Raw genomic sequence first — 25113 nt, forward strand, 5'->3', positions numbered from 1 at the left:
CGGAGCCGCCCCGGACCCCCGGGACCAGACTGGGGCCGTCGGAGCGAAGAGAGCCGGGGGAGGGAGCGGGTTTACCCCGACCCCCCCCCCCTCCGACGTGTCGCTTGGCCACCTTCCCGAGCCCGGGGCCTCATCCTGCCGGCTGGCACAGCCTGGTGGCGAGGTGCGGAGCCGGGGCTCACTGCAGCGCACGGGCTGCAGACGCGCCCTCAGGCCTCGGCGTCTACATTTTTAAATCAAAAATAATAATAATAGTGAAAAATTAAAAAGCGCCCGGTCCGACCACGCACCAGTGACCCGCAATTTCCCCTTCTTTTCAAGCTGAAATACGGCCAAAGTGTCTCAAAGTTAACTCGGGGGCTGGGGACGGGGGCGGGGGATGGCGGGGGGGGGGGATAGGGGGGGATTGGGGAAGGGGGGGGGGGGGGGAGGAGGAGGAAACCGCTCCGGGTTGAGCTCCCTGTGTCAAGTTTCATCCCCTCCTGACATTTTCTGGCGGCGAGCCAAAGTCCCTGAAAATGGAAAACTGGGGAAGGGCGGGCGGGGGGGGGGTGGGGGGGGGGGGGGAGAGCTGGCCGGAGCCGTCGGCGGAGCGGCGGCGAAGCGAGAGGGCTGTGGGCCGAGAGGGACGCGGCGGCGAGGCGGCTGAGCGGGGCGCGGGGCACCTCCATGCAGCGAGGCGCGTGAAAAAGCCGCTGATCGCTGCCATTGTTGCTGGCGGGCGATGCGGGGAGCGGAGCCTCGGCTCCGGCGAGGGATGAGGTAGGCTCTGACAGCGCCCCTTCGCACCGGCGGCTCGTCACCTCGCACCGGGCGGACACGGTCGCAGGTCGGTGTCGCTCCCTTCCGCGGGACTTCCCTTAATTCACCCTCACCCTCGCCTCTCCCCGGGGCTGCTGCCGACCCCCCCCCCGCGCCCCCAGATCCCCCACCCTTGGCCCCTCTGCCCCCATCCCCTGCGCAACCCCCCCCCCCCCCCCGCAGCCGGCTCGGCACGGCTCGGCGCGGAGCCCCGCGGGGGGAGAAAAGTCCGTGCCGGAGCGCTTGGGGCAGGCTGCGGCTTTGCCAGGAGGGGTCTTAGCGCCGGCTCTTTTGTCTGGAGCCTTCGCGTGCTCCCCCCCACCCCCGGCCAGGAGCCCCCGGGGAAGTGCCGGGGAGTCCCGGGCTGTCGCCGCGGGTGGCACCGCTCCGGCCCCTCCGGCAGCTCCCGGACGGCTTTTAGGGGGGCTCTCCCCCCGCGCCGGCCCCTTCCCCGGCCGCAGGGGTCGGGCCCGTGCTCCCTCGGCAGCCCGGGGGTGCTCCCCTCCGCCAGAGGGGCCGGGGCGCTCCTCGCCCCGTGCCCCCCGCGGCCGGCAGCAGCGGGGCGGAGCGGCCCCACGCGTGTTCCCCGGAGCCCCGGGGCTCCTCTGCCCGGCCCCGGCTGCCTTCCCCCGGGGAGCAGCCCCTGCGGGAGGCACCCCCGCACTTCTGTGCTCCAGCATCCCTCCCGCCTCCCCGCCGGCCGGCGTGGGTGTGCCAGGCATGGCTGCTACGGTCGGCCTGCCTCGTTATTTGCGAGCTCTGCCAGGTACCGGACGGACAGACGGACAAAGGAGGGAGCCCGGGTTGCCTCCGGGGCGCTGCCGGCTCCCGGGGGGGCCTCGGGCAAGGCTTCCGAGCGCGCCTCCGCAGTCGCATCTTTGCGTGCACTTCGAGGCGGTTGTTTTCCCTTTCCACTTGTTTGTCTCCTGCTCGCCTCGTAAACTGCCTCGTGATTTATTACCTAGGCTAAGTGCTTAATTTGCGAATATGAAACAGATTAAAAGGAGATCGGCGGATTTTAGCAGGCAGGCCAAAGCGCAGCCCGGCAGCTGTTTCGAGTTTGGAGGCATCTCCGGCAGCAGCCCGGCCTCGTCCCGCCGCGGGGATCCCCGCGCTCACGGCTGCCGTGGGCCGGCCGCGTCCACGCGTGGCTGCGTGGGACGGGAGGGCAGGGAAGAGGGGGGCGACCCCGGCCACCGAGGCGACCCCGGGGGCCCCGGCCCTCGTCCCCGCCGCCACCGAGGGCCGGCTCTGGAGGCTGAGGGCCCGGCAAGGCGCGCAGGGGGTTAACGACGGCTCTGCCCTCTCCTTCAAAGGACTCACTCGAGATAGAGTAAATACGGTCGGGGCGGGGTGGGGGGGCTGCTCAGGCCACATGATGCAAAAGTAAGACAAGCGCACTCCGGAGAACAAAGGCTTCCTACCCCCTTCCTCCCCCTCCCCCCCCAAATCTGTCTTAATTCTGCAAGTAAACTTGAGCAGCTATAAAACAAAGAGGGACGAGGGAACTTACGGCCAAGGGACGAGCAAAAGAAATAGCTCTGATGCAGCCCCAAGCGCGCTCCCCCCTCCTTCCCGTAGCCCCCCTGCCCTCAGCCAGGCGGGACGTCACGGGATGTCCCCACCACTGGGGCCGGGGTCGGGGTGGCAGCAGCGGGGGGGCCGCGCCGGGTGGCCCCGGGGGCTGGGAGCGCCGTGCCAGTGTCACCTCGTGCCAGTGTCACCTCGTGCCAGTGTCACCTCGCAGGCTGGCTGCTTTCACACTTGTTACCAGCCCCCGGGGGCGATCGCCAGCCCCAGAGCTGCTGCCTCGGCTCCTCCAGCCCCCGAGAGGGTTTAATGCATCAGGGGGCTGGGGGGAGCCAGGGGGGAGCACCGAGCTGGCAGCCCGTGCAGCTGAGCGGACGGCGAGGCCCGCCGAGCACAAAGCACTGCTCCTGAAGCTCAAAAGCCAGAGGGAGGCAGGAATCCGCAACCTGCCCCGTGTCTCGGAGTGCCGCTTCGGAGCAGCGAGTGCGAGCACTGTGTCATCCCCAGCAGAGCAGAGCAGAGCAGAGCAGAGCAGACAGTGCCGGCGAGGAGGAAAGTGACTCATGTGCCCTTGCTGCACCTCGAGCGGTTGCTCCGGTGCCGCAGACGCGGCTGGTGTCAGAGCTGCGCAGGGAGTGGGAGACGGGGACAGGCCCCGGCTGGAGAGCGGGGACCGGGGGTGCTGATGGCATGGGGCTGAGCCTTGGGCTGCTGGGGGCAGGAGGGCAAAAGAGCACGCACGCGGCATTCAGAAAGGGGTCTGTGCGTGAAGGTGTCAGGGTCATGCTTGTCAATACGTGTGTGTCTCTGCAACTGTTTCGGGTTGGCTTGAGGTTAGGTTCTTCCCTGCTTGGGGCAATGTTTGTGGCAAGCCGTGTGGGAACACACTTACCAGGGGCCTGATGGGGTTTGTGTAGAGCTGCCGTGTCCCACAGGGGTGGTGCGCACCTGTGACAGGCGAGGTGCCACGCAGGTGTTAGACACCACAGCTCTTTCTAGCCCTGGGCCTCCCCATTCCCTGGCTGGAGCTAGGAGAGAAACCTTGGAGCAAGGTGAAGAGCGGTAGCCAAAGGATGGCCCCGGGGTGTCCGCGCCTCCCTGTCGGTTCTGCACAGAGCTGTTCTCTCGCCAGGTACCTGCAACGTCTTCGGAGAGAGAAAAAACACGGGCTTGTGTCACGATGATATGATACTGCGCTTTTCCCTTGAAGCAGTATACGTAACGAGAGGCAGAAAAAGGACAGTGGCAGTGCAAAAGGAAATAAAATAAAACCAGTTCCAACTTCGTGGCTTGGCCTTTGCAGTCATCCCTACCTCGGGGAGGGCTATGGACACAGCACTAAGCCTTGGTTACACTGCTGAAATTCAGCACGCTAAAAGTCACCTGGTCCCTTGAGCACTCTTGTAAAGCACTCCAGGTCCCCATAGAAAATGGTTTGCATGTGCTTAAAACTATGTGAATTGGATTTGCTTCCAGCAGTGCATAATGCCAGTTTCAGCCTGATCCTGTCTGGCTTTCACTGAATTAATGCCTGGATGGATCTAAGTCCAAACGTCTAAGACCAAAGTGGTTCAGATAGTCCTCCTGCTGCTGTCCCTTGATGCCCCGAAGGCATTTTAAAATCTCCTTGGAAGTGCTCTTACGGGGTGATTGCTAAGCCTCAGAAACAAAACAGCCGAGAGCGCTGCTAAAGCGGAAGGGGCGAACCCTGATGGCTCCGAGCAGCCAGCGGGGACCCTGCAAGGTAGCCAAGCTGCGGCAGAGGGGAGAAATTTTGGGCTAGGGTAAGGCTCAGGATATGCAGACAGAAGTGGGGGAACCAACGCATGCTACCTTGGAGGCATGGGGCAAATTTCGCGGTATTTTATCGCTCTGGGTTCGCAAGTACTGAGTTACCAGAGAGCAGTTTTACTGTGCTGTGTGTGCCATGTGTGCACAGAGGGCAGCTTGTTCCTGCCTGCTCAAGTAAGGGAAGCAAAACTGCAAAAACTGCTATCGGGGATGACAAGGAGAGACGCTCTGGTGGTACACGGAGGCAGGTGAGGTCCTAGCTCCATCCGAGGGCTTGTTTGCTGAGGCTCCTTGAAGCCACTGCTCCCGGAGCCCGTGTCCTGCCATCAGAGGAGAACAGTGTGTGTTTGTGTGCGGGTGTTCATGTGAATGTAATTTTGTTCCTACATAATGTGGATTATCTTTCTTTTAGTGGCAAATCCTTTCAGGGGTTTAGATAAAAAAGAGAAATCCTGCAGCCATTCCCTCGCGGGGAAAGAGCATGTCTTCCGTTGCTTCCTCTGATCCTTTTTTTCCAAGAGGTCCCCGAAAACCCTTTTTTCTGGCTCAGCGTCACACCTTGAGAGCCTCCCGCTCTCCGAGCAAGGCGCTCGCACACGGGAGCTGGGGGGGAGCAGAGGGAGAAGGCAGGGCACGCTAGGTGCTGTGCGGATGAGATAAAGGACGAGGGAACTGGGATATGCAGGCATCGAGCTGCTCCCTGCCACGTGCCCGAGCGCTGCTGACAGGGGGTACACCCCACAGCCCCCAGACCCTGTCAGGCAGGGCGGGTGCAGGTGCAGGACGTCTGACGGGCTGTCTTCTTCTCGACCCACGTAGGACCGCCGGCTTTGCAGGGAGGGAAGGGAAGGCAGCCTCGTGCGGAACGAGACCGCTATTGATTTAACTGCGAAATTACTCTCCCGCGGTTCTAATTTCCCAGGCGAGGGCCACGCGGGCTCTGCAGACGCTGTTGATCTGTTGGTTCAATTAATTTTAAAAATAAGTTTGGATGCCGTCTGCTTCGAATCGGATAGGGAAGTGCCGTGTATTTTTGCAAGCAAAGACCGAGGTGAGCGTGCTATGGGATGTGTACCTCACGTAGCCTTGAAAAGAGGGCTTAAATGAGGCAGTCATTTAGTACCAGGCCTCCGCGCGGCAATGAGTGAGACCCGCGGTGAAAGAAAAGGACCTGAACATCTGTATTTGCTAAGTGGCACCGGCATCAGCCAGCCAGCTTGCGGAGAGGAGCAGACGTGCGGGTGTGAGGCCCCGTTGAGACTGCTGGGTCCCTGGTGCTTTTTAAAAGGAAATAATAGCTTGTGGGGGAACCCTTTCTCGTGGCCTTGGCTCCCGTGACCCCCCTCTGATGTATGATATTTAAACAAGGAAATGTCAATATTGGTTTTCCACATCCAGCCCCGTACTGCTCTCCGTGAAAGCTAATGACAAAATCCTCGGGGAGTTAGAGGAGAGCAGACCCCAAAACAGGCACTTAGACCCAAAACCTGGCCGGCTGCGGCAGCCTGGAAGAAAGAGCAGGTCGTAGCGAGCCGCTGGGCTGTGTGCCCTCTTTGCAGGTAAATTAGGGGGAAGAGAAGCAATCCTGCTGTGCCCTACACGCTGCCTCAAAGCTGCGGGTCTGGTGCTGTGGCTGAGTATTGCTTTTTAAAATTATAAATCGCATTTTGGTACACCGAGTGAGGATAACGCGCTGCTCACCGGAATTACGTACAACCCAAGGGCGCTTTGTTGCAGCAAAGGTGACTTCTCCGCATTCCCTTTTGCACATTTGGGGCTAACTGGGATTTGATCTGAACCGGGTGGCTATCTAGACATGAGAAGATGTCCATAAACGGGGCCATCGTATATATCTTCTGACACGCGTGTCCTCTGAGGTAGGAAAGTGTAAGTCATAGGAAGAGAGGGCCAGCGCGGCTGACTCATAGTAAAACGAGGGCACGTGGGAAGTATAAACGAAGGGAGGGCTGCTACTAGTAGGACGTGGAGGCTGTGCCGTGTGTCATGGGAAAAATAATTTTATAGTGGATAATTTAAGCTTAAAGGGGCAGGTGTGGTGCAACGGCATGGCACAGAACATGAGTCAGGGCACACGCACAAAAGCAGCTCAATTTAGCCTGTGCTGCCCTCGTCTCAGTGGTGGTTTATGCAAACTGGGCCTCTCTGGGTGTTGCAGTAGCAGCTTCATGGCCCTCTGATGTAACAGGGACTTCACCATAGCTCACCCCAGGGCAAAATCATAGCTGCGCGGGCTTTACGCTGCATCAGCACCATGTCCCTGGAGGCGGTAGCGGAATAAATGGGGTAAGAGTCCCTTAATCGGTTCTGTGCACAGGGAGAACGACTCCCGTGTGGAAACGCCTTTCCTAAGCAGGTCATGGCTGCCTTCCTACTCGAAGGTGGACCCACTCTGCTCACCTGGGCTCCAGCATGTGCTGCCACCTCCGTTAGGGCAGAGATGGCAGTGGGGACAGCCTGGGGAACTGACCAAGCTGGAAGACATCGTGGACCAACAGGTCTGCCAGCAGTGGGAGAAGCATTTTTGGTCTGGTGTGTGACCACGACATCATGACGGGTGTCAATCTCTGACTGGGCTTATGGAATCTCTTCAGAAAAAGACCGTCACTTGGTAGAAAAATAAGTAAATGAGTGTTGCTCAGGTATGAGTCCTGTGCAAGGAAGCACAGGGATCATGTATGAAGCTGAGGCCCAGCCATTTTCAAGATCGTGTCTGTCCTAAATGATTTTCTGCTTTTGATGGTACAAATGATATGGGAAGAGATCCTTGGCGCACAGACTGTTTTACTCTCCTTATATGAGTCCTGGGACAATGAAGTCCTAGCTCTGGCTGAGGCTTTTGGGAGCCCCTCTCACACAAATAACACAGGGCAGCTTGGCCACAGCTCAGGTCACCTCTTGTGCAGAAGAGTCTGGGCTTGCAGCACCCGGTGAGGTGGCAGAGAAGTTTGCATGCAGAGTTTTGTGTGAAGCCCCAGGCATAGCTGGGGAAGATCAGAGATCAGGAAGGCACTGAGGCAGTGCAGCTAACGCTTCTGTAACACACGGACCTTGGTCCCTCCACAATCCTGCCGTTCCAGGCTGCATTTGCACAGCTAGGCTATCTCAGGAGCTGAGAAAGATTGGAAAACGGATGGGCATTACCAGGATGGGCAGAGGAAGGACAGCTCCTATTCCTTTATCAGTGGACATGCTTACACTGGTATCTAGCAGGAGAGCTGTACCCTACTCACTGTTCATCCCTCAGAGTAGACACTCACGTGCAAGGGAATAGGCTCGGGTGTGAAAGCAGACTGCTGTGGTTGAAGAAGCTCTAATGGAGACTGTCTGTGAACTAACTACTTGGGGAGGAGCAACTCCAAACTGAGACCCACCACGGCCTTTGAAAGGACTGAACTACCCCCAGCCTCGTGGGAGCTTAACGTGGGGCTTTGGCACTGCAGGAGGGCGAGAGGCACAAGAGGGAATTGTGCAGCAGAGCTCTGTGCACGCACCTCTCTGACAGTGCATAGCCAGGGTTGGTGCCGTTGTAAGAATATGCAGCAGTTGCTTCTTGCAGACAAAAGAAAAAATATGAGGCTCTGCTGAAGGCTAGGGCTGATGAAGCACCGAAAAAGCCCGAGCTAGAAAAACTAAGCCAGCTCTGCAGTTTGGTCAAGCGATGCTCAGCGTTGTGAATTTGATGAACAACACTAGTCTGCATGAAGACAGGCGACTTTTTAAATGGGCTTTTAATAAAGTTGGTATTGCTAAGGCCATCTATAAAGGTAATCTGCACAGGATTTTAAACAAGTAAACTTAATGATGCTATTAACGCTTATGATTTGAGTGAGACCTTTACGGGAATACTGCATCCAGTTCTGTTGTGGTGTTTGCATGTCAAAAGCACATTGGTGAATTAATGTGGGATCAGAAAAGAGCTACAGAAGTGATTCAAGGCCTGGGAATCACGTCTTATTGCATAAGACGAAAGAAATCCCATCTATTAATTTATCCAAGAGGAGGCTATGACTTGGTTTGATCACAGTCTTTAAGTGCCCTAAGTGTCTCTATGGGGAGATTTCTGATAGTAGAGATCTCTTTAATGTGGCAGACAAAGGCATAATGAGATCCTATTTTGGAAAATGAAGCACGATGAATTCTGAGCAGAATCAGGGGCATTTTTCTAAAAACAGTGAGGGGACACAACCACTGGAAGGACTGAGGCAGGCGGTGGGGCTTCTGTTACTTAAAAGTCTTCAGAGGAAGATTGGATGCCAGGCTAAAAGCTCAGCCAGAATTTATGAGTCTGATACAAGAATGTCTGGCTGAAATTCACTGGTCCATGATATGTAGCAGGTCAGAGCAGCTGATCATAACAGTCCTTTCTTGGTTTAAAAATCTATGAATTAGGTATTTCAAGTCTCCTGAGCCCTGATATTACTGGAGGTCTTGAAGAAATGCATTATAAGCTGTCATCATTTAATTGTAAGCAAGCACGGGTATTGCCGTTTTTTTTTTTTTCATTAAAAAAACTTCTCTTCCAAGTGTTTGTTAGGCACCAGAGTTAAGCAGCTTGTTAACAAACATGACAACATTTTTTAAGCAGTTTGACTAATTCTTCTTCCATTTGCTCAGCTTTGTTTTGCAGTGGCACAGTTTCAGTAACGTTGTCTGTACCAACGGTTGGCCAGACGCAATCTTAATTCCAGCAAAATAGAATAGGCAGCCTACGTAGGATACGGATATTCCCTTTATTCTGTACCCTCCTTTAAATGCATCCCTTCTTGTCATAGGTATGTTACAGGCTTTCTCTTCCTGCGTATGCCGAGCTGGGAATGAGTACAGCCGTTTAGACCCCTCGTGTAGACGGGACTCCATTGTCCATCCAGACGAGCGTTTGGCCTACAGAGCTCGTAGCTTGTTGGAATGAATGGCAGGGGAAGGGAAAAGGTGCTAAGGAGACACCTCGTATTCCTGAAATTAACCTCCTTGAGGCTTCATAAAATGGCCTCCAGCAAATGGTCAGAATATTCTCCTCACGCCGGGGGAGCAGTTTCCAAGACAGCACGAACTTTCTCAATATCTCTTAGAAGGGGGGGGGGGGGGGGTTGGAATCGCCACGGAACAAACAAACAACAAAAAGCAACCAGCCTCAAACGGCAACAAAACAAACAAAAATAAACAGCCGTGGCCCTCGGGAGTCTCGAAAACCCCATCCCCGGCTGCGTGGACGTACTGCCCCTGTGGTACGCTCAGTGCCTCGTTAATCGCGGCTGCCAGAAACGAAACGAGAGGTGGTAACGAGCGCAACAAAAGATGGAGTTTAAAGTCCCTCGGGGACTGAGCTCTTGTCGTCGGGGGGGGGGGGGGGGGGGGGGGCCTTCCTTCCTTCCCCCCCCCATCTCCTCCCTCCTCTTCCTCGGAGGCCCGCGGGGTTTATTTTGGGGTCTCCGCGGGACCCAGCGCCGGGGCTCGGGGGGGTGAACCCCGAGCGGGGCACGACCCCGCCGGCTGCGCAAGCCTCGGGAACGCGCCTGGCCGCGCCATGACAACCCGCAGCCCCGGCTGCTCCCGATCCCGCAGCATCCCTGCCCCGGGGCCGGGGTCTTTGGGGGCCGGGGTCCTTGGGGCCGGGGTCCCTGGGGCCGGGGTCCCTGGGGTCGGGGCCCCTGGGGCAGGGGTCCCTGGGGTCACCCCCCGCCGTGCCCGGGAGCCCCTCGCTTCCCGTTTCGAGGCGTTTGGGGAACGCCGGGCTCGGGAGGCGAAGCCCGGAGCGGGCAACAAAAGGGGATGAAAGGAGCTCGGCAGTTCACTTTCCGTGTCCGAGAGGCATTTTCGTGCTCCGGAGCGAGGAGGGCTCATCCTGAGGAAGTTCAGATCAAAGGGGACAGCATCCCGGACATTTGCATAATTGCCGGATTTCGGAGCGCGGCCGGGCGAGCGTTTGGCTGGCGGACCCGGGCACCGCACCGGGGGCTGCCCCTTGCCTCGCCCGGGGCACGGCAGGGGGGGACCCCCGGGGGTCCCCCGGGGGGTGCCGGTTGGGAGCGGGTCCCCGCCCCGACCCGGCGACATCTGCGGCGCGTCCCCTCCCCGGGGCGGCTGCCGGGGGCTCCCGGCCCCGCGGCTTGCCCCGCCGCAGGCGAGCGGGGATAAAGGGATTAAAGGGCACGGCAGGCTCGCACACCCGGGCGGGGAGGCACCTCGCAGATCCGCGGCCCCCTCCGGCCCCCCCGGCTGCCCCCGGGCACTTCCCCCGGTGACACCGGGCGGCGCCGGCCCCATTGTTCCCATAAGCGCCGTGCTGGGGGCGCTGGGGCTCGCCCCGCTCCGTGCCGGGCGGGGATGCCCGGGGACACCGTTTTCAGCCATTTTAGAGCTGAAAACGCCGGCGGCTCTCGGGAACGGGGAGGGCCGGGCCGGGGGGGCTGCCCCTGCCCCAAGCAGGGGTGCAACCAAGCCCCTGCCCTACCGGAGCCGCCAGCCCGGTGCAGCCCGGCCCTGGGGCAGCCCCGGGCGCGGCGCAGCCTCCCCGGGGAGCGGGGGCTCGTCCCGCACGGCTTGGCCCGGGATGGCCAGCGGGGAACCGAGGAGGCGAGGGGAGGTTAGCGGTGGACGGTACGGCGTTGTGCAGAGCCGCCGGGGAAGGCGAACGGGAGCACGGCACCGTGCGGGCTCGCCACGTGTTTAATCTGGCCCCGGAGGAGGCAGGAGGCGTGCGGAGGCCGGCCGGGCTGGCACGGCGCAGGCACGGCTCCCGCGGCCGCGGCAGGGCCCTGCAAAGGGAGCGCTCCTGTTTGCTTTGCTGTCGCTTCGGCTCTTATCATGCGCCTTGTCACTCATAATCGACCTCTCCCCGTCCCCTCCCCCCGGCCCCCGCCGCCTCCCCCCGGGGTCAGTGGGGAAGAGGCCGGGAATCCAGCTGGGAAGGGAGACGGGGAGGGGGGGAAGAGGGGTCGCAGGGAGACGCGGCTGGGGCGGGGGGATAAAAGCAGCTGCACGCAGAACAAAGGTGCTCGAGGGTGGCTTTTGGTGCTGGAGGAGAACCTCGTAAATGGGAGATTTCCGTTCGCAAGACTCCGCTTGCACAGTTTCTGTCCTGCCCTTGAACTGACAGGCGAATATCTGCATCGCAACCAGAAAGTAAATCACACCGAGCCCGGCTCGGGGAGGGCGCGCACAACGCTCCCCGCGGTTGCTAAGTGCTAAAAAGTGGGAGATTTTCTGCTTTCCAGCTCAGCCCCGCTTCCCCGACACAATATTTACTTTGGGAGCCCGGAGAAATGCGCTCGGTGTTTATTGCGGAGAGCGCCGGAGCGAGCTCGCCTTTGCGTGATTAGGAGCGAGCGGAGGAGCGGCCGTGGTGCGGAATATCAAAGCCAGGCCGCCTTGGCAGGGCTCCCAGGCAGGGCTTTACTGGCACCCGCGGGATTCCGCGGGGCAGGGCGAGCGCGGCCCGGGCGGCGGCGGCTGCCTCTCCCCACTCCCTGCTCCCTGCTCCCCAGTCCCCGCTCCCACCGCCGCTGCCCCGGGCACCCGGGAGCCACCAGCCCCTGGTGGGAGGCGCACCAGCCCCAGCAAATGTCATTCCTGCTGTTTTCTCCGTGTTTAAGAACCGCAGGGTGCTCGCTCCTGCTGGCGCTACCGGCTCCGGGAGGCTGTGCCCGCACGCTCGGCGCTTGGCCAAGTCAGCTGCGGCCAGCCTGGCGGTGCTGCGATGAGTGGTCATGGTCATACCCGGGGAGAAAAGCACCCACCGTGGCCCTCAGAGAGCAGACAAAGGTCTGGGCGGTGAGGCCTGTGGCCCGCCGGCCCTGTTAATGTTCAATCCGGAGCGGGAGAGCGGGCAGAGATCGGCCTCGCTGCTTGGCCCCACACAGGGGGTGCCGACCCCTGCCCGCGACCACCGGCCGGGCTGCGTGGGGTCCCCGGTGGGTCCCTGCACGATGCACAGCTCCGTCCTGCCCCGCCGGGCTGGCCTCTCCTTGGAAGTTAGGTTGAAATAACATTTGCGTGCGCGTTAATGATTTATTTATGTGGCTAATAACGCTCGCATTCTCGCTGATATTTGTCTAGGCGAAAGACCAGCTGCGAAATGCCCCGCAGCTGTAGCCAGTGCTAGAACAGAGTGCCTTGGAACCAGAAATCAATGCTCCTGAAATGAACAAGTGGACAACTTATTAGGCTCAGTCACTCCACACACCGTCCCCTGATAACGAATAGATGAAGTACGCGCCGGAGAAAGGAGGCACCGGAGGAGGCCACACGTGCCCGCTCCTTGGCGGCGAGGCAGGGCAATCCCGGGGGCACAGCCGGCCGCACGGGTGGCCCTGGGCAGGGCAGGGGCTGCAAGAAGGGGTTAGATGGTGATAAAAAGCAGCGGGCGCCCAGGAGAACGGCTCCACAAGTCATCGATAAAGGTGTCCGGCTTGCCGGCTCCTCTCCAGCAAGCGCGGCAGACAGGTTCGGCGAGCTCCCGTAACCGTGGCGTCTCTGCCTAGAAACAGCAGCGCTAATTTTTGCATTTCCACCGTCCGCGGGGAGGAAAAAATACCTGTCCTCCCGCAATGCAAATCGCTACGCAAATAGATCGGCGGGCGCGCACGGAGCCGCCGCTGCCAGCCTGACCTCCCGGCGGGGAGTCAGCGGCCGGGAATGAGCTCGGGCAGGCGGCAGCAGCCCGCCCAGGAAGCACACACCGCCCTGCGAACTGCTCGGCAGCCGCTCGCAACTCGCTGCCGGCTGGGGAAGGTCCGAGGGGGAGCCTGCGGCTCGCCTCCGAGGCCTTCGTGCATCCCCGGCGAGCAGCGCCCCGGCGCTAAGTGCGATTAACGTAACAGGCACTAAAATAGGAGAGAGCGGCGCTGAATTTAATTTGCAGGCTTAAAAAAAAAAAAAAGGGGGGGGGAGGGAAAAAAAAAAACTTAACACTTGGAGCAGGCTGGCGATGAAACGCGGGGAGAGGGGCTGGAGGCTGCTGCGAAGCCCTCCCCTGCCTCGCAGCGGGACCAGGGACCCGGGACCACCTCGGGGGCGCGCAGCTCCGTAAAATATGAGGCCAGGTAAAGTCCAGAGCCGGGAATGCCTCCCGCAGAGCCGCCCCCCCCCGGGGGCTGCCGCAGCGCGACCGGGTCGCCGGCACCTCCCGGAGCCTCCTTCCTGCCCCCCCGGCACGCACAGCCCTCGATCCGGCTCGCCTTCCTGCCCCGGCTGCCTCGGGGGAGAGGGAGGAAATAGGAGGGGTGGGGGAGAAGCGGCTGGGTGAGTGCCCCCCCCCCCTTCTTTTCCTCCTCTCCTCTCCCCCCCCCCCCCCCCCGCCTCTTGCAAACTGCCTCCCATTAGCAGCAGAAGTTCACAAGAGAGCGAGGCATAAAGAGAGGGAGAGCGAGGTTTCCGAGAAAAATGAGAGGCGAAAAGAGCGAGGTTAGAGATTAAAAAATAATACTAATAATAATAAAAATAATTAAAAAATTAAAAAATAATCGTCGCAATAACAAGAGACCCACCGATCGGCTGGGAAGCTCGCGGTATCCGGCCGGAGGAGGTGGGGGGGGGGAAGGAAAGGAGAAAAGAGGGCTTTAAAAAACTGGAAGGCAAAAGCTGTTGGGGAGGAAGTGTAAGCCGAGAGGGAGGCTGGGGGAGGGGAGAGAGCGCCATCTTTTCATGTCACAGTCACAGAGACAGCGCTGGGCTCGGCCACAGCGTCTCGGTTTCTTTTTAACAGCGGAAAACGTGCGATTAGCAGGCAGACAGGCGGGGACGGCCAGCCCTGCGCGCACACACACAGCCCGCAGCTCCGGCTCCGCGCCGTGTAATCCCAGCGCTCAGCCCCGCTGCACCCCCTCATTAAAAACCCGGAGATTTCCTCCTCCTCCTCCTCCTCCTCCTCCTCCTCCTCCTCTGCTCTCCGAGGAAAACAACGCCTGCCACGGCCCCAACCCGGGCAGCTCCGCCCGGGGGCCCCGCGCTCCGTGCCGCGCCGTGCCGTGCCCGACGGGCCGCCCGCTCCCCGCCCGCTCCCCTGCCTCCCAGGGGGCCGCCCCCGGGGGGGCACCGGCTGCAGCCCCCCCTCCACCCCCCCACCCCCCCCTCGGCCGCCTCCCTTTCTCCGGGCGCGGTCGGGGGGCGCCGCAGCTCCGGGCGCCGGGGAGCTCCGGGCTCCCCCGGGGGCCAGGCGGTACCGCGGCGGAGCCGGGCCCCGGCGCCCCCGGGGCCGATGAAGGGCGCTTTATTCCGCAGCGCTCAAAACCCCTCATTGTGTCGGGCAGAATCACCTGCCTCCTCCTCCGGAGCCAGGCGATTCATTTAATGCGATACACAGCGCGCTCCGTCCCGGCCCCTCCTCGGCTCGGGGAGAGCTCCGCGGTGCGCTCTCCACGGAGCGCGGAGGAGGGGCGCGGCACGGCACGGCTCGGCACGGCTCGGCACGGCTCGGCACGGCTCGGCACGGCTCGGCACGGCTGGCCGGCATCCTCCCAGCGCCGTCTCTGCCGGCGGCACCCCGGGGAAGCCTTCCCCGCCCGGCAGCTCCGCTCGCAGCATCACACGCGGCCGCCGCGCAGCCCCGCTCGGTGCCCGGGGGGGGGGCGGGAGGGACGGGGGGACATGGGGGGGGGCCGTGGGGCGGGCGGGGGCCGTGCCGAGCCGGGCGAGGGGATTTGCTGGGTCGTTGGCTGCGCCTGGGGAAAGGCGGGGGGGGGGCGGGGGGGCTGGCTGCGCCGAGCGCTGGGGGATTTGAGAGGGAAGGGGAGGGGGCGGCTGGGCTCGCAGGAGGGGGATGGGGGGGCTGGCTGCCGCGGCTGCCGGGGCCGGCGGCTGTTATTATTGTTATTATTATTACTGTTATTGTTATTATTTTTAGGGGGCGGCGGGAGCGAGGGGGGGCGGGGGGGCCGGGGAGGGCTGCGCTCGGCGCAGGGGGGACGGAGGGGGGGGGACGGGGGACATGGAAGGGGGGGCCGCCGGCTGCGCCCGCGGAGGGGGCACGAGGTGAGGGCGGTGGGAGAAGCGTCTCCTCTGTTTCTAATAAAGGAAACGACTTTTATTGAACGATAAATGCAGGGGAACGAAAGTCGTGTGGGTGCGCCTGGTGGGGGCGATTGATTTGGCGGAGCGGGGGGGTAAAGGAGCGGAGCGGGAGGGGGGGAGGCGGCTGCCCGTGCCGTGCCGTGCCGTGCCGTGCCGGAGCGGGCTGGTTGCGCGGGGGGCGCACAGCAGCGAGGGGCCGCCGGGGCTCTGCTGCTCCGGCCGGGGGGGCTCGGGGAGGGGGCTCGGGCTGCCCCCGGCCCCGGGGGGAGCGGGATGCGCTCGGTGGGGGGTCCGGGGGGGTAGAGGGGGGGATGTAGGCCGTGGGGTGGTGCCGCCTGCCCCTCTCGGGCAAGGGGGGGGTGCTGAGGGGGAGGTGTCGGCTGCGCCTCGCCAGTTGGGATTTGATAGGGGCGGTAGGAGACACGTCTCCTGTTTCTAATAAAGGAATCGGCTTTTATTGAAGGATAAATGCAGGGAACCAAAGTCGTGTGGGCTGCAGCCGCCGAGCTTCGTTAGCTGCCGATGTGACTGTGAAGATAAAAACGCTCCACAATAACGCGAGCGAGCGCCGGGAGCCCCCGGCGCTGGGGGGACGCGCGCTCCCCGCCGGCCCCGGCCCCAGCCCCGGCCCCGGCCCCGGCCCCGACCCCGGCCCCAAGCCCCCCGCCGAGCCCCGCGGCCCCGTGCCCGCGGCGGAAGGTGCCCGGGGAGCCTCAGACCGTGCTAACGGCTCGGCCTTGGGACTTGGCCAAGTTTCTCTGACTTAGGGGAACTCTGGGGATGAGTAATCGCGCCAGGCTAGGCTTTGGGAGGGTGTTTTTTTTTTTTTCTTCTTCTTCTTTTCGCTCGCTCTCTTTTTTTTTTTTTTTCCCTTGTCATCAGCTGCTGACCCACTCACTCCGAGAACGCGGCACCGAGGTGTTTCTGAGAAGGGCGGCGGGAGGAGACGGCTGCTGCGGCGAGCCCGGGGAAGCCCCCCCCCGGCCGGCTGCACGTCGGGGCTGCTCGGGGGCCGCTGCGGTGGCTCCGTCGGGGCCAGGGGTGGGCACAAGCAGCGCCCCGCACACGCCCCGCACGGCTTCCGAGGGCAGCGCGGTGGCGCCTCGCCCTCGGGGCGGCGTCGCCCGGCCTTTTTCCCTCGGGATCTCGGCCGACGGCGACGGAGCGAGGCCGCCCGGGGGGAAACTCCGCTCCCCGGGTTGGGAGGGGGGGGACACACAAGGCGGCGTGTGGCCCCGGCCCCGGCGTGGGCGCTGCCCGGCGGGCGGGGAGGAGCGGCGGCCGCATCCTGCCTGCATCCGCGGGCAGCGGCGGCGGAGGGCAGGGCGGGGGCCGGGCGGCGTGCCCGGTGTGTGCCTGCCGGGCCGCGGGGTCGGAAGCGGCCGGGGGGGCGCGGGGGGAGGAAGCCAGGGGCGAGGCGGCGCCGAGCTCCGCCGCCGGCAGGGGATCCTGCAGCGCGGCTGGCGCAGGCCGGGGGGAGAAGCAGCGAGGCGGCCGGGGCCGAGCCCCCTCGGGGGGGTTTGGGGGGGGGTCAAGGGGGAGGCGGGCCCGGAGGGTTTCGGTCCCCGCTTACCTGCGCGATTCGGCTTCCCCGAGCCGCGCCGGGATGCGAGAGGTGCGCCGCGACGGGCGCAGGCACACGGCGGGGGGAGGACGCGGGGAGCCGGAGCGAGGACGAGGCTTTAAATGGCATTTCTAAGCGGAAAATACTTTTCTTTTCCCTTGTTTTTTCGAAGCCGCTTTCGAAATGAACATTTTCTGCGATAAGAGGTGACCGATCAGAATCGCTGGGGGGAGGCTGCAAGCAGACGTTTTGCCCCAGCTTACTGTTATCTTATCTTTCACACTTGCAGGGCGCAAAAGTGGCTTATCTTTGTACCCACCCCCCTCTCGCCTTAATTGCTAAAAACACTGTGAAGTGTTAAGTACAGGACTAAAGAATCTCTCCGCGTGTCTGCCATGCGAGCGAAAAAAAAAAAAAAAAAAGAGAGAGAGAGAGAAGGATCCGACTTGAAAAATTAGGGGCTTTTCTCTGGAAAAGTACACACGTGTACACCCCGAGAGCCCCTCCCTGCCCCCGCTCCGCTGCCGCTTTGATGTTGCGGGCTCTCGTTTCGCGTGCAGGCAGCCCGGCGAGCCACCCGCCGCTGCGGGCTCCCAGCCGGGAGCCGGTCCCGCTCCGCGGCGCGGCGGAGGCCCCCGGCGGCCCGGAGCCCGCTGTCACCTCTGGGGCGGAGTGAATAACCCCAGTGTTTGCGAACCCGGCCGCGGAATTGGTATTCAGGGCTGAGGCACGGCACCGTCTCCTCGCTTTCTCTCCCCACCCCCTCTGAAACAAAACACAACACAAAAACAAAACCAGAAGGAGGACGGAGGTGATTCATCGACTGTATCCAATTATTAACATACAAGCTGCAGGCTGCACAAACACACCTTCAAACCGTGGCGCTTCCCCCGGCCGACGGATGATACAGAAACTCCGGAGCGCGGTGGCCGCCGAGCCGGGGCCGGGGGCGCAGCCGGAGCCCGGGGACCCGACGCCAGGCTCGGGCACCCCGCCGGGGCCGGGGGCGCAGCGTGTGGCCGGGAGGCGACGGCTACACCGCTACACCTCGCCCGCGCTGCTCCCCGCCCGGGGACGGGGTTTTGTTTGTCCCCGGCCCGCTGCCCCCCGCAGCATCCCGGTGCCCGCAGAGGGGGGGGGGACATGGGGACACCGCGAGCAGACAAAATGGCCGAGGTCTGCGAGCGGGAGAGCTGGGGACACCCCGCGCCCCTCTCCCCCTGCCCTCCCGCAGCCCTGCTGCCCCTTCCCCAGCCCGGGGGGCCGGGGGCTGCGCGACCCCCGCCGAGCTCTGCCCGGGCCCCGGCGGCCGGAGGCTGCCCGAGGAGCGTCGGTGTGTCCGTCGGTGTGTCCGTCGGTGTGTCCGTCGGTGTGTCCGTCGGTGTGTCTGTCGGTCCGTGGTGGGTTGCCTCTGCCGAGCGGAGAGAGAGCAGGGCCACGGGATCGCGGGCATCGCGGCTCTTTTGTGGAGCGGGGGAAGGGTGCGGAGCAAAGCAAAGCCAAGCGGGGAGATTTGTCATTCTCCTTTGTACGAGAGAGAGCGCGGCGCTCGGTCCGTGAACCGAACGCGTTCTCGGGCTCTTCTGGGGAGAGGGGAAGGGGGGGGGTGGAAATAATGGATCTCCTGTCAACAGAGTAGCCCTGAACTGCGAACTAAAATTATGGTACTTGTGCTATGCAAAACCCCCTTGATTGCGCGGGGAGTTCGCATGGCGGTGTAACAATATGCTGGCACCGTGTCAGGTCTGAAAGCGCCGCAGACCCCGTATAACGCCAATTGAGGCTTGTCTTGTTTTGTTATTCAGATTTCTACACTTCCATTAAAAACAGCCTTACAATAAGCAATGATAAAGGTCTGATTTAAGACACACTCAAGCAGGGCAATTCAGAGCTTAGGACAGTGATCTGTTATTTATAGGCTTTTCCTAGCACTCATCACCAGGCTGTCGGAGCACCTCGCTCGCATTAATTCATTTTACCTTCGCAGCACCCGGCTCCCCTCTCCCTCGTTCCCCGAGCCCAGGAGACACGGGCTCTCCGCTCGCCGTGTTCCCGGCAAGGGAGGGAGGCCCGGAGGGGGCCGAGGCCCGGCCTCTCAGCTCGGGGGTCCTGACCCCCAACTTTTGGGGCATGCGGAAGGCAGTCTGGAGCTGCTGGGAGCCGAGGCGTGCGGGCCGGGGGCACGGGGAGGGGAGGAGGGGGGGCTTCCCATTAGAGGCCTTGCTGGAGGTAAATGAGAGCCGGAGTAAAGCCGTCCCATTTGGAAGCCTCCTGCGAGAAGTCCATTCTGCCATTAACAATGGATTTGTCTTTACGAGGAGGTTAAGTGCTTAGCATTATCGGAGCAGCCGTTCGCGCGAGCGCATCCTCGCCCGGCTCCGCAGCAGCAGCAGCATTAGCAGCAGCAATAGCAGCAGTATTAGCAGCAGCAGCAATAGCAGCAGCAGCAGCAGCGCGGAGCGCCGAGCAGCTGTGCGTGGAAGCCCCCCCGGCTCCGGGCCGAGAGCAGCGCGCAGCGGCCTGACCCGGGGGTCAGCTCCCCCCGGGGCGTGCGGGAGGGCAGGGCCCGGCGCTGTGCAGGCGGCAGCGAGCTCTGTTTTCCCGGCTTAGCACGGCCGTGCTCGCAGCCGGGCCGAGCCAGGCCGCGGGAGGAGCGAACTGAAGCCCCAATGTGTTGGGCGGCCTCCCCGCCGCAAAGCTCGGGGACCCGGGGAACAAAAAAGGCACAGAGGCGAACAAGCGCGGTTCTGTTCCTCCCCGCCGCGGAGGAAACGGCGTGCACAAAGAAAGAAAAGTTTGACTACGGTTAAAAATTAAAAAAAAAAAAAAAAAGTGGAGCGAGTTTTCTGCGAGATAACTTGAAATCACCGGTTAAAGGAAAAAAAAAAAACAACACACAAATTAATACGAGAAACAAACAAAAAGCAAAAAACCACAGAAGAAAACCACCCAAGCCCACGCCGTAGGCAGGCGCATGTGATCTGGACTTTGCCGCCCGGGGGAAGGGAAGCGGGCGACTTTTGTGATGCAAGTGGGGGCCGATGGCACCGCGGAGCCAGCCCCGCGGGGACAGACAAAGCCGGGAGCCAGCGCAGCCGGGAAGCCGCGGCTGCGGCCACCTCGCCGAGAGCCGCGATAGTTCTGCTTTCCTACCGAAAGGAGCGATTTTAACGAGGTTTTCCCTAGGAAAGGGAAGAAAAGAAAAAAAAAAAAAAAAAAAAAAAAGCAGAGGCCTTTCCTCCAGCTGTGTGTCTGTAACTCACGTGTGTTCAGTCTAATAACTTTTAATGTCTAGCCCTAAAACGTCTTTATAAAAAATAGCTTTACAGCGTAATAGGCCAGGTGTCCTTCTGCTTGTTATCGGAGATTAAAAAAACGTGTGGCTGCCTTTTTTCACGTGCGTGGCCCGCCGCCCCGGCAGCAAACCCGGCGGCTGCTGCTCGGCCTCGCCCGCAGCCCCCCGGGGGTCGTGCGCCCACCGCCCCCCGGCCCGGGCCGGCCGCTGCCGGGCGAGGAAGGCGAGCGGCGCGGAGTTTCGGGTTTCAGCCGGTGGATCTTTCACTTCTGCTTCGAGACGGGACGACTTCTTCTGAGATACGTAGCGAAAACCCCAAAGCCAGTTTCGCGAAATGCCAGCCGTGACCGGGCTGTGCGCGCTCCGTGCCCCCCCCCCCCCTCCCCGGGCAGCTGGCGACCCTGGCGATTTTCCTGACGTGGCTGAGATTCTCCATCCTTTTTTTTTTTTTTTTTTTTTTGGCGGGGAGGAGGAGGGAGCACTTGGCCACGGACAACTTTCGGGAACTCCTGCTCTGCCATCCTCAGAGCCGAGCAGGCAGAGCGCGAGCTGCGCGCTCCCTGCCCGCCGTGCTGCCTCGCTGCGCTCCCGGCAGCCTTTTTCGCGCAGGGGCGCGATTAAAAATCCCCCCCCCCGGGGCTCAGTGTCCGCGCTAAGCTCCAGCTGCTCGGGATCTCCGCTCCCCCGGCCGGGCGGTGCGGGGCCGCCCCGGGGCTCCCCCTGGTCCCCCCCCCGGGGCCGCGGGAGCCTCCGCGCCGCGGTCACCGCGGGACCGGAGCCGGGCGTTACGGACGTGAAATTTACGAGGCGAGCACGGCGAGCCAAAAGTTGCCGTGCCAAAGTAAATAGATGCAGCCGATAACTACCAACCCGGAGATTAAAGGGCTCCTGAACCCGGGCAGAAATCTTAAAGCGGCCGGAGAAACGGCAGCGGAGGGGAATTGCGCTTGAGCCGCCGCGGCGGCCACCCCGTTCACACGCTGCGGAAAGCGCCTTACGGGCTCCCGAAGCCGGATCAGGCGACAGCGCGCTTTAATAAGGTCCCCCCCCCCGGCCCCCCCCCGCCCCGCGCAATGCAGACGTTGACAAACGAGCGTCTTTTTCCATCCCGATTTTAGAGCCGGGAGAAGGGGCCGGGGGCAGGCGCGCACAGCAGCGCGGCCGAGCCGTGCGAAGTTGGGGTGCTGGGGGGGGGGGGGGGGCACCCCTTTATAAGGCGGGGGGGGTCGTGAGAGAGAGGGGGCGGGGGGCGGCGGGGATGCCCCTGCGCCACGGGGGGACCCCGAGCCGGAGGGTCCGGGGACGGGGAGCCCCGGCTGGGGGTCGGGGGGGTCTCCAAGGGGCGGGTGGCGGAGGGGCCGAGGGCGTCCCGGGGGGGGCGGCATCGCGGCGGGGCCGGGCGCGGAGCCTCGCAGCGCCGTCTGGCAGCGCCGCCGCCGCCGCCGCCGGGGTTTTGACAGCTTGGCGGAGCGGAGTGAGCGGAGCTTTATGGTAATTGCGGTTCTCCACTGGCCTTCTGGGTAGCGAGCGAGGGGAGTATCGGCGGGGCGAGGGGGGGGGAACCGGGGGGGGGGCCGGCTTTCCTCTCCCCCGCCGGCCGGGGAGCGCCAAGGGGTCCCCCCGGGGCGCCGCAGCCTGGCAGCGGCGGAGCTGTGCCAGCCGGGGGGGGCGCGCAGGGCAGGGCAGGGCAAGGCGAGGGGCCGGCGGCGGCGCGGCGGGGGGGGGGCAAATCAATTAGTCAGGGCGAGAGGGGGGGGGAGCGGCGGGGCGAGCCCTGCCTGGGCAGGGAAACGCAGCCCGGGGAGGGGGAAACTTGCAGAGGGAAAAAGCGGTGGCGGCGCTGCTGCTGCTGCTGCTGCTGCTGCTGGCGGCGGCTCCCTCGGTGCAGCGCCTGCCCGGGGGGAGGGGAAGGGAGGGGAGGCGGCGGCTGGAGGAGGAGGAGGAGGAGGAGGAGGAGGGAGAGAGGGAGGGGGGATGCGAGGGGAGCGCAGCGTGCAGCAGACGGAGCCCGGTCTCCCAGCGGCAAGGTGAGGAAGAGCGGCTTTCCCGGCGGACTAAAGAGGGGAGGGGGGGGAGAGGAAGAAAAAAAAAAAAAAAAAGAGAGAGAGAGAGAGGAGGAGAAGAGGAGGAGGAGAATTAAATCCCCAGCCACACACACACAAAGCCGCGGCGGCCAGGGCACGGGAGACGGCGGCGCGGGCGAGATGTGGGGAGCGCCGCGCTCGCCAGCACAGGAACTTCGCCCGGAGCAAGCCAGCAACATGGCGCTGCCAAACCAGAGCCGGCAGCCGGAATGAGCATCGCGGGCTGCTGCTGCTCCCGCTCCCGCCGCTGAGCCGAGCCGAGCGGAGCCGAGAAGCGAAGCCCTTCCCGCGGGCACCTGCCCCGTCGGCGCAGGCGGCGGCCGCGCTCCTGCCCCCCGCGCCCTGCAGCTCCCCGCCCGCCCGCAGCGGGGCAAGCCGCGGCGCACGCACCCACGGAGAAGGGGGAGGGGGGTCAGGAAACTTTTCTCCAACCCCCCCCCTCCTCGCACCCCCACGCCCGCCCCCCGACGGGGCTGCCCTTCCGGGGAGAGCAGCGGGGCGAGGCGACGGCGCCGGCGGGACCCACGGCGCGGAGGGCGCACGGCGCGGCAGGAAGGTCAGTGCTCCGCTCCGCGCCCCGCAGCCCCCGGGGGGCCCGACGGGGCTCCCCTCGGTCCCCCCCCCCTCCCCCTTTTCCCCCGACGGGGACGCGGTCCAAAGTTGCGGCTCGGGGCGGGGGGGGCTCCGCGGGAGGACGGGCTGGGGGGACACGGGCACACGCCGCCTCTCCCGGTGCGCCTCCGGGGCTGCGGTTGGCGGAGGGGAAGTTTGGAGGCAGTTGCTGGCGGAGATGCCTGCTCGGGGAGCCGCGGGTGGCGGTGTCCGCTCCGGAGAACCCGTGGGGGGGGTGAGAGAAGGGGGGGGGGGGGAACGGAGCTCGGGAAGGCGCTGAGGCAGCGGCCGGGGCGAGGAGCGGGGCGCCGGGACGGGAGGAGGGGGGTCCCCGCTCGGCACCGGGAGGCTGCGCGCCCCGGGGCGGCCAGGTGAGGGCACGGGGAGCCCGCAGCGGTTCCGTGCCCGCGCCGGGGGAGCCCGGGGCTCCGCTGCCCCCTTCCTCCTCCTCCTCCTCCTCCTCCTCCTCCCCGGCGGGGCGGGCGGCGCGGCGCACGTGGGGCAGGGCGGCCCGGGGCTTTCCCGTGCGCGGAGCCGTCCTGGCGTGAGGTCCGGCGTGACACGGAAGTTTAGTCAGCCTTAAAAACGGAGCTGGGAGCTGGGGAGCGAGCCGGAGGGAGGCTCGGGGCTCGCCATCAAAGGGCCGGTCGGAGGGGGCCGGCCGGGCGGGGAGGCAGCGGCGGAGGCTGCTTTGTGAAGCCGGGGCCAAGCGGGGCGGCTCTGCGCAGCATATGAGGCACGCATTTGATGTTCGCGGAGCGAGTCCGGGGGCGAGGGCTGCGGAGCGTTCACGTTCCTCTTTCTTTCTTGGTGTGTGTGTGTGTGTGTGTTTTTTTCTTCGCTTCCCTCCCTCTCTCGTTTCCGCGATGTCTGTCGGATCCCGGGTTCACTGATCGGGGGGGGGGGGGGGGGGGGGGGGCGGAGAGCACCTCCCCCTCGCCCCCGACAGGAAAAAAAAAGCCCCGGCCGTAGCGAGCGGTGTAAAACTGACAAAGTGCGGGCACTGGCTTTAATGGTATCGCCTCGGAGCTCCTCGCAGCATTAATTCCCACTAATGAATCTTTTCCAGAAACTCCGTTCATTGCTTTCATCTGCTCTTTGGAGCCTGCAGCTTTTGTATTCGTGTTTGTATTAAAAAAAGGGGGGGGGGGGGAAGCGGGGGGAGTCCAGCCCGCACCACGTAGCCTCGCAGCAAAGCCCGGATTTTCCAAAGGTTTCTATTAACTTTTTTTTTTTTTTTTTCTTCCCTCCCGGGGCCGGGAACAAAGCTGGGGATGGGGGGGGGGGGGGCGAGGTGCGGGGATCCCGGCCCCGGGGGGCAGCTCCCGCCGGTGCCCGGGTCGCGCCGCCCGCCCGGCGCCGCGCAAAAGGCGCGCAAGATGCGCGCTGCTGCCCGCGGAGCCCGGCGCACCGCTTCCTCCCCGCCGCCGCTCTCGCCTCCTGCCGTCCCCGAGACGCTCGCAGGGCTGTCTGGAGCCCGGTGCCGCCGCGCTTGCAACACACCGATTCATTTCCTTTCGCTTCTCCTGCCGAAGCTGCTGCGTGGGTTTTTTTTTTTTTTCCCTCTTTTTTTTTTTATTTTTTTTCCCCTCCGAGAGGTAGACAGCGCAGCGCTCACCCTAATTGCTTTTAGGAGGATTAGGAGCAAATTCCTCCCCCCCCCAACCTCCCCACCTCTCCCCCCCCCCGTTGCCTTCGCACGCCGGGGTTGCAGTTTATCCCTGGTGCAGTTCTTTGAATTGCTGTCACAAATAGGTGACTCAGAGTTAATTAGGAAGTATGCACTGGATCAATGGGCTGCACAGCTCATTAGTTATTCCCCAGCCTTTTGCAGCGTTGGACCTCCGGCTCCTCGCGCCGCCGTACCTCTTCCGTACGCAACCCGGAGGGCTGGCAGGGAGCACTCGGGGTGAGGGGGGGGGACCGAGGGGGGGACACACGTTCAAGTTTCCAGGTTGGTTTCTGTGTGGACGCGCGGCCGGATCCGGCTTGCTCCTTCCGTGTGGCCCCCCCAGCCCCTCCCCGGCCGGCTGGCAAACCTGCCTCCCCACCCGGGCGTGGGGGGCCCTCGCCCGCCCCGAGGTCGGAGGGACGAGCCCGGGAATGTTACCAAAAACAAACAGGCACCAAAAAAAAAAAAAGGGGGGGAGAAAAAAAGTGTGCGTGTGTTTATTGGAGCGTACGCTGAGAGAGCAGACAAAATCTCATTTGTCAGGCATGAAGGTGGGCTGTGTGGAAGGCTATAAATATACCGGGTAGGATTGTAGCGCGGTCACTTTTCTGTTCTTCGCCATTTCTAAGGTGAGTGGCGGAGGCTGAGGGACCGGGCAGGGGCTTCTCCTGGTATTGTTTGTCCGCCTGTGATAGATCGGTCTAGACAGCCGCTCAGGCTCCCTGCGAGCTCAGGA

At 63.2% G+C, this 25113-nt stretch overlaps 1 protein-coding gene across 9 annotated transcripts in view; it reads left to right on the top strand.

Moving 5' to 3' along the window:
• Positions 1-575: 575 nt before the first annotated feature.
• The window catches only part of BCOR (BCL6 corepressor), a 73408-nt gene continuing 48870 nt past the window's right edge, over positions 576-25113 (top strand). For 5 of the 9 annotated variants that reach the window (XM_080575482.1, XM_080575489.1, XM_080575490.1 and 2 more), the window contains exon 1: positions 22009-22649. The gene's annotated coding sequence lies outside the window, so the exon portion shown is untranslated. Of the gene's footprint in view, positions 830-21742; positions 22650-25113 lie in introns of those variants that run through there. The other 4 variants (XM_080575485.1, XM_080575488.1, XM_080575484.1 and 1 more) reach the window with 2 other exon arrangements.

Source organism: Anser brachyrhynchus (assembly GCF_964034855.1).
Source record: "Anser brachyrhynchus genome assembly, chromosome: 1".
Classification (NCBI taxonomy): domain Eukaryota; kingdom Metazoa; phylum Chordata; class Aves; order Anseriformes; family Anatidae; genus Anser; species Anser brachyrhynchus.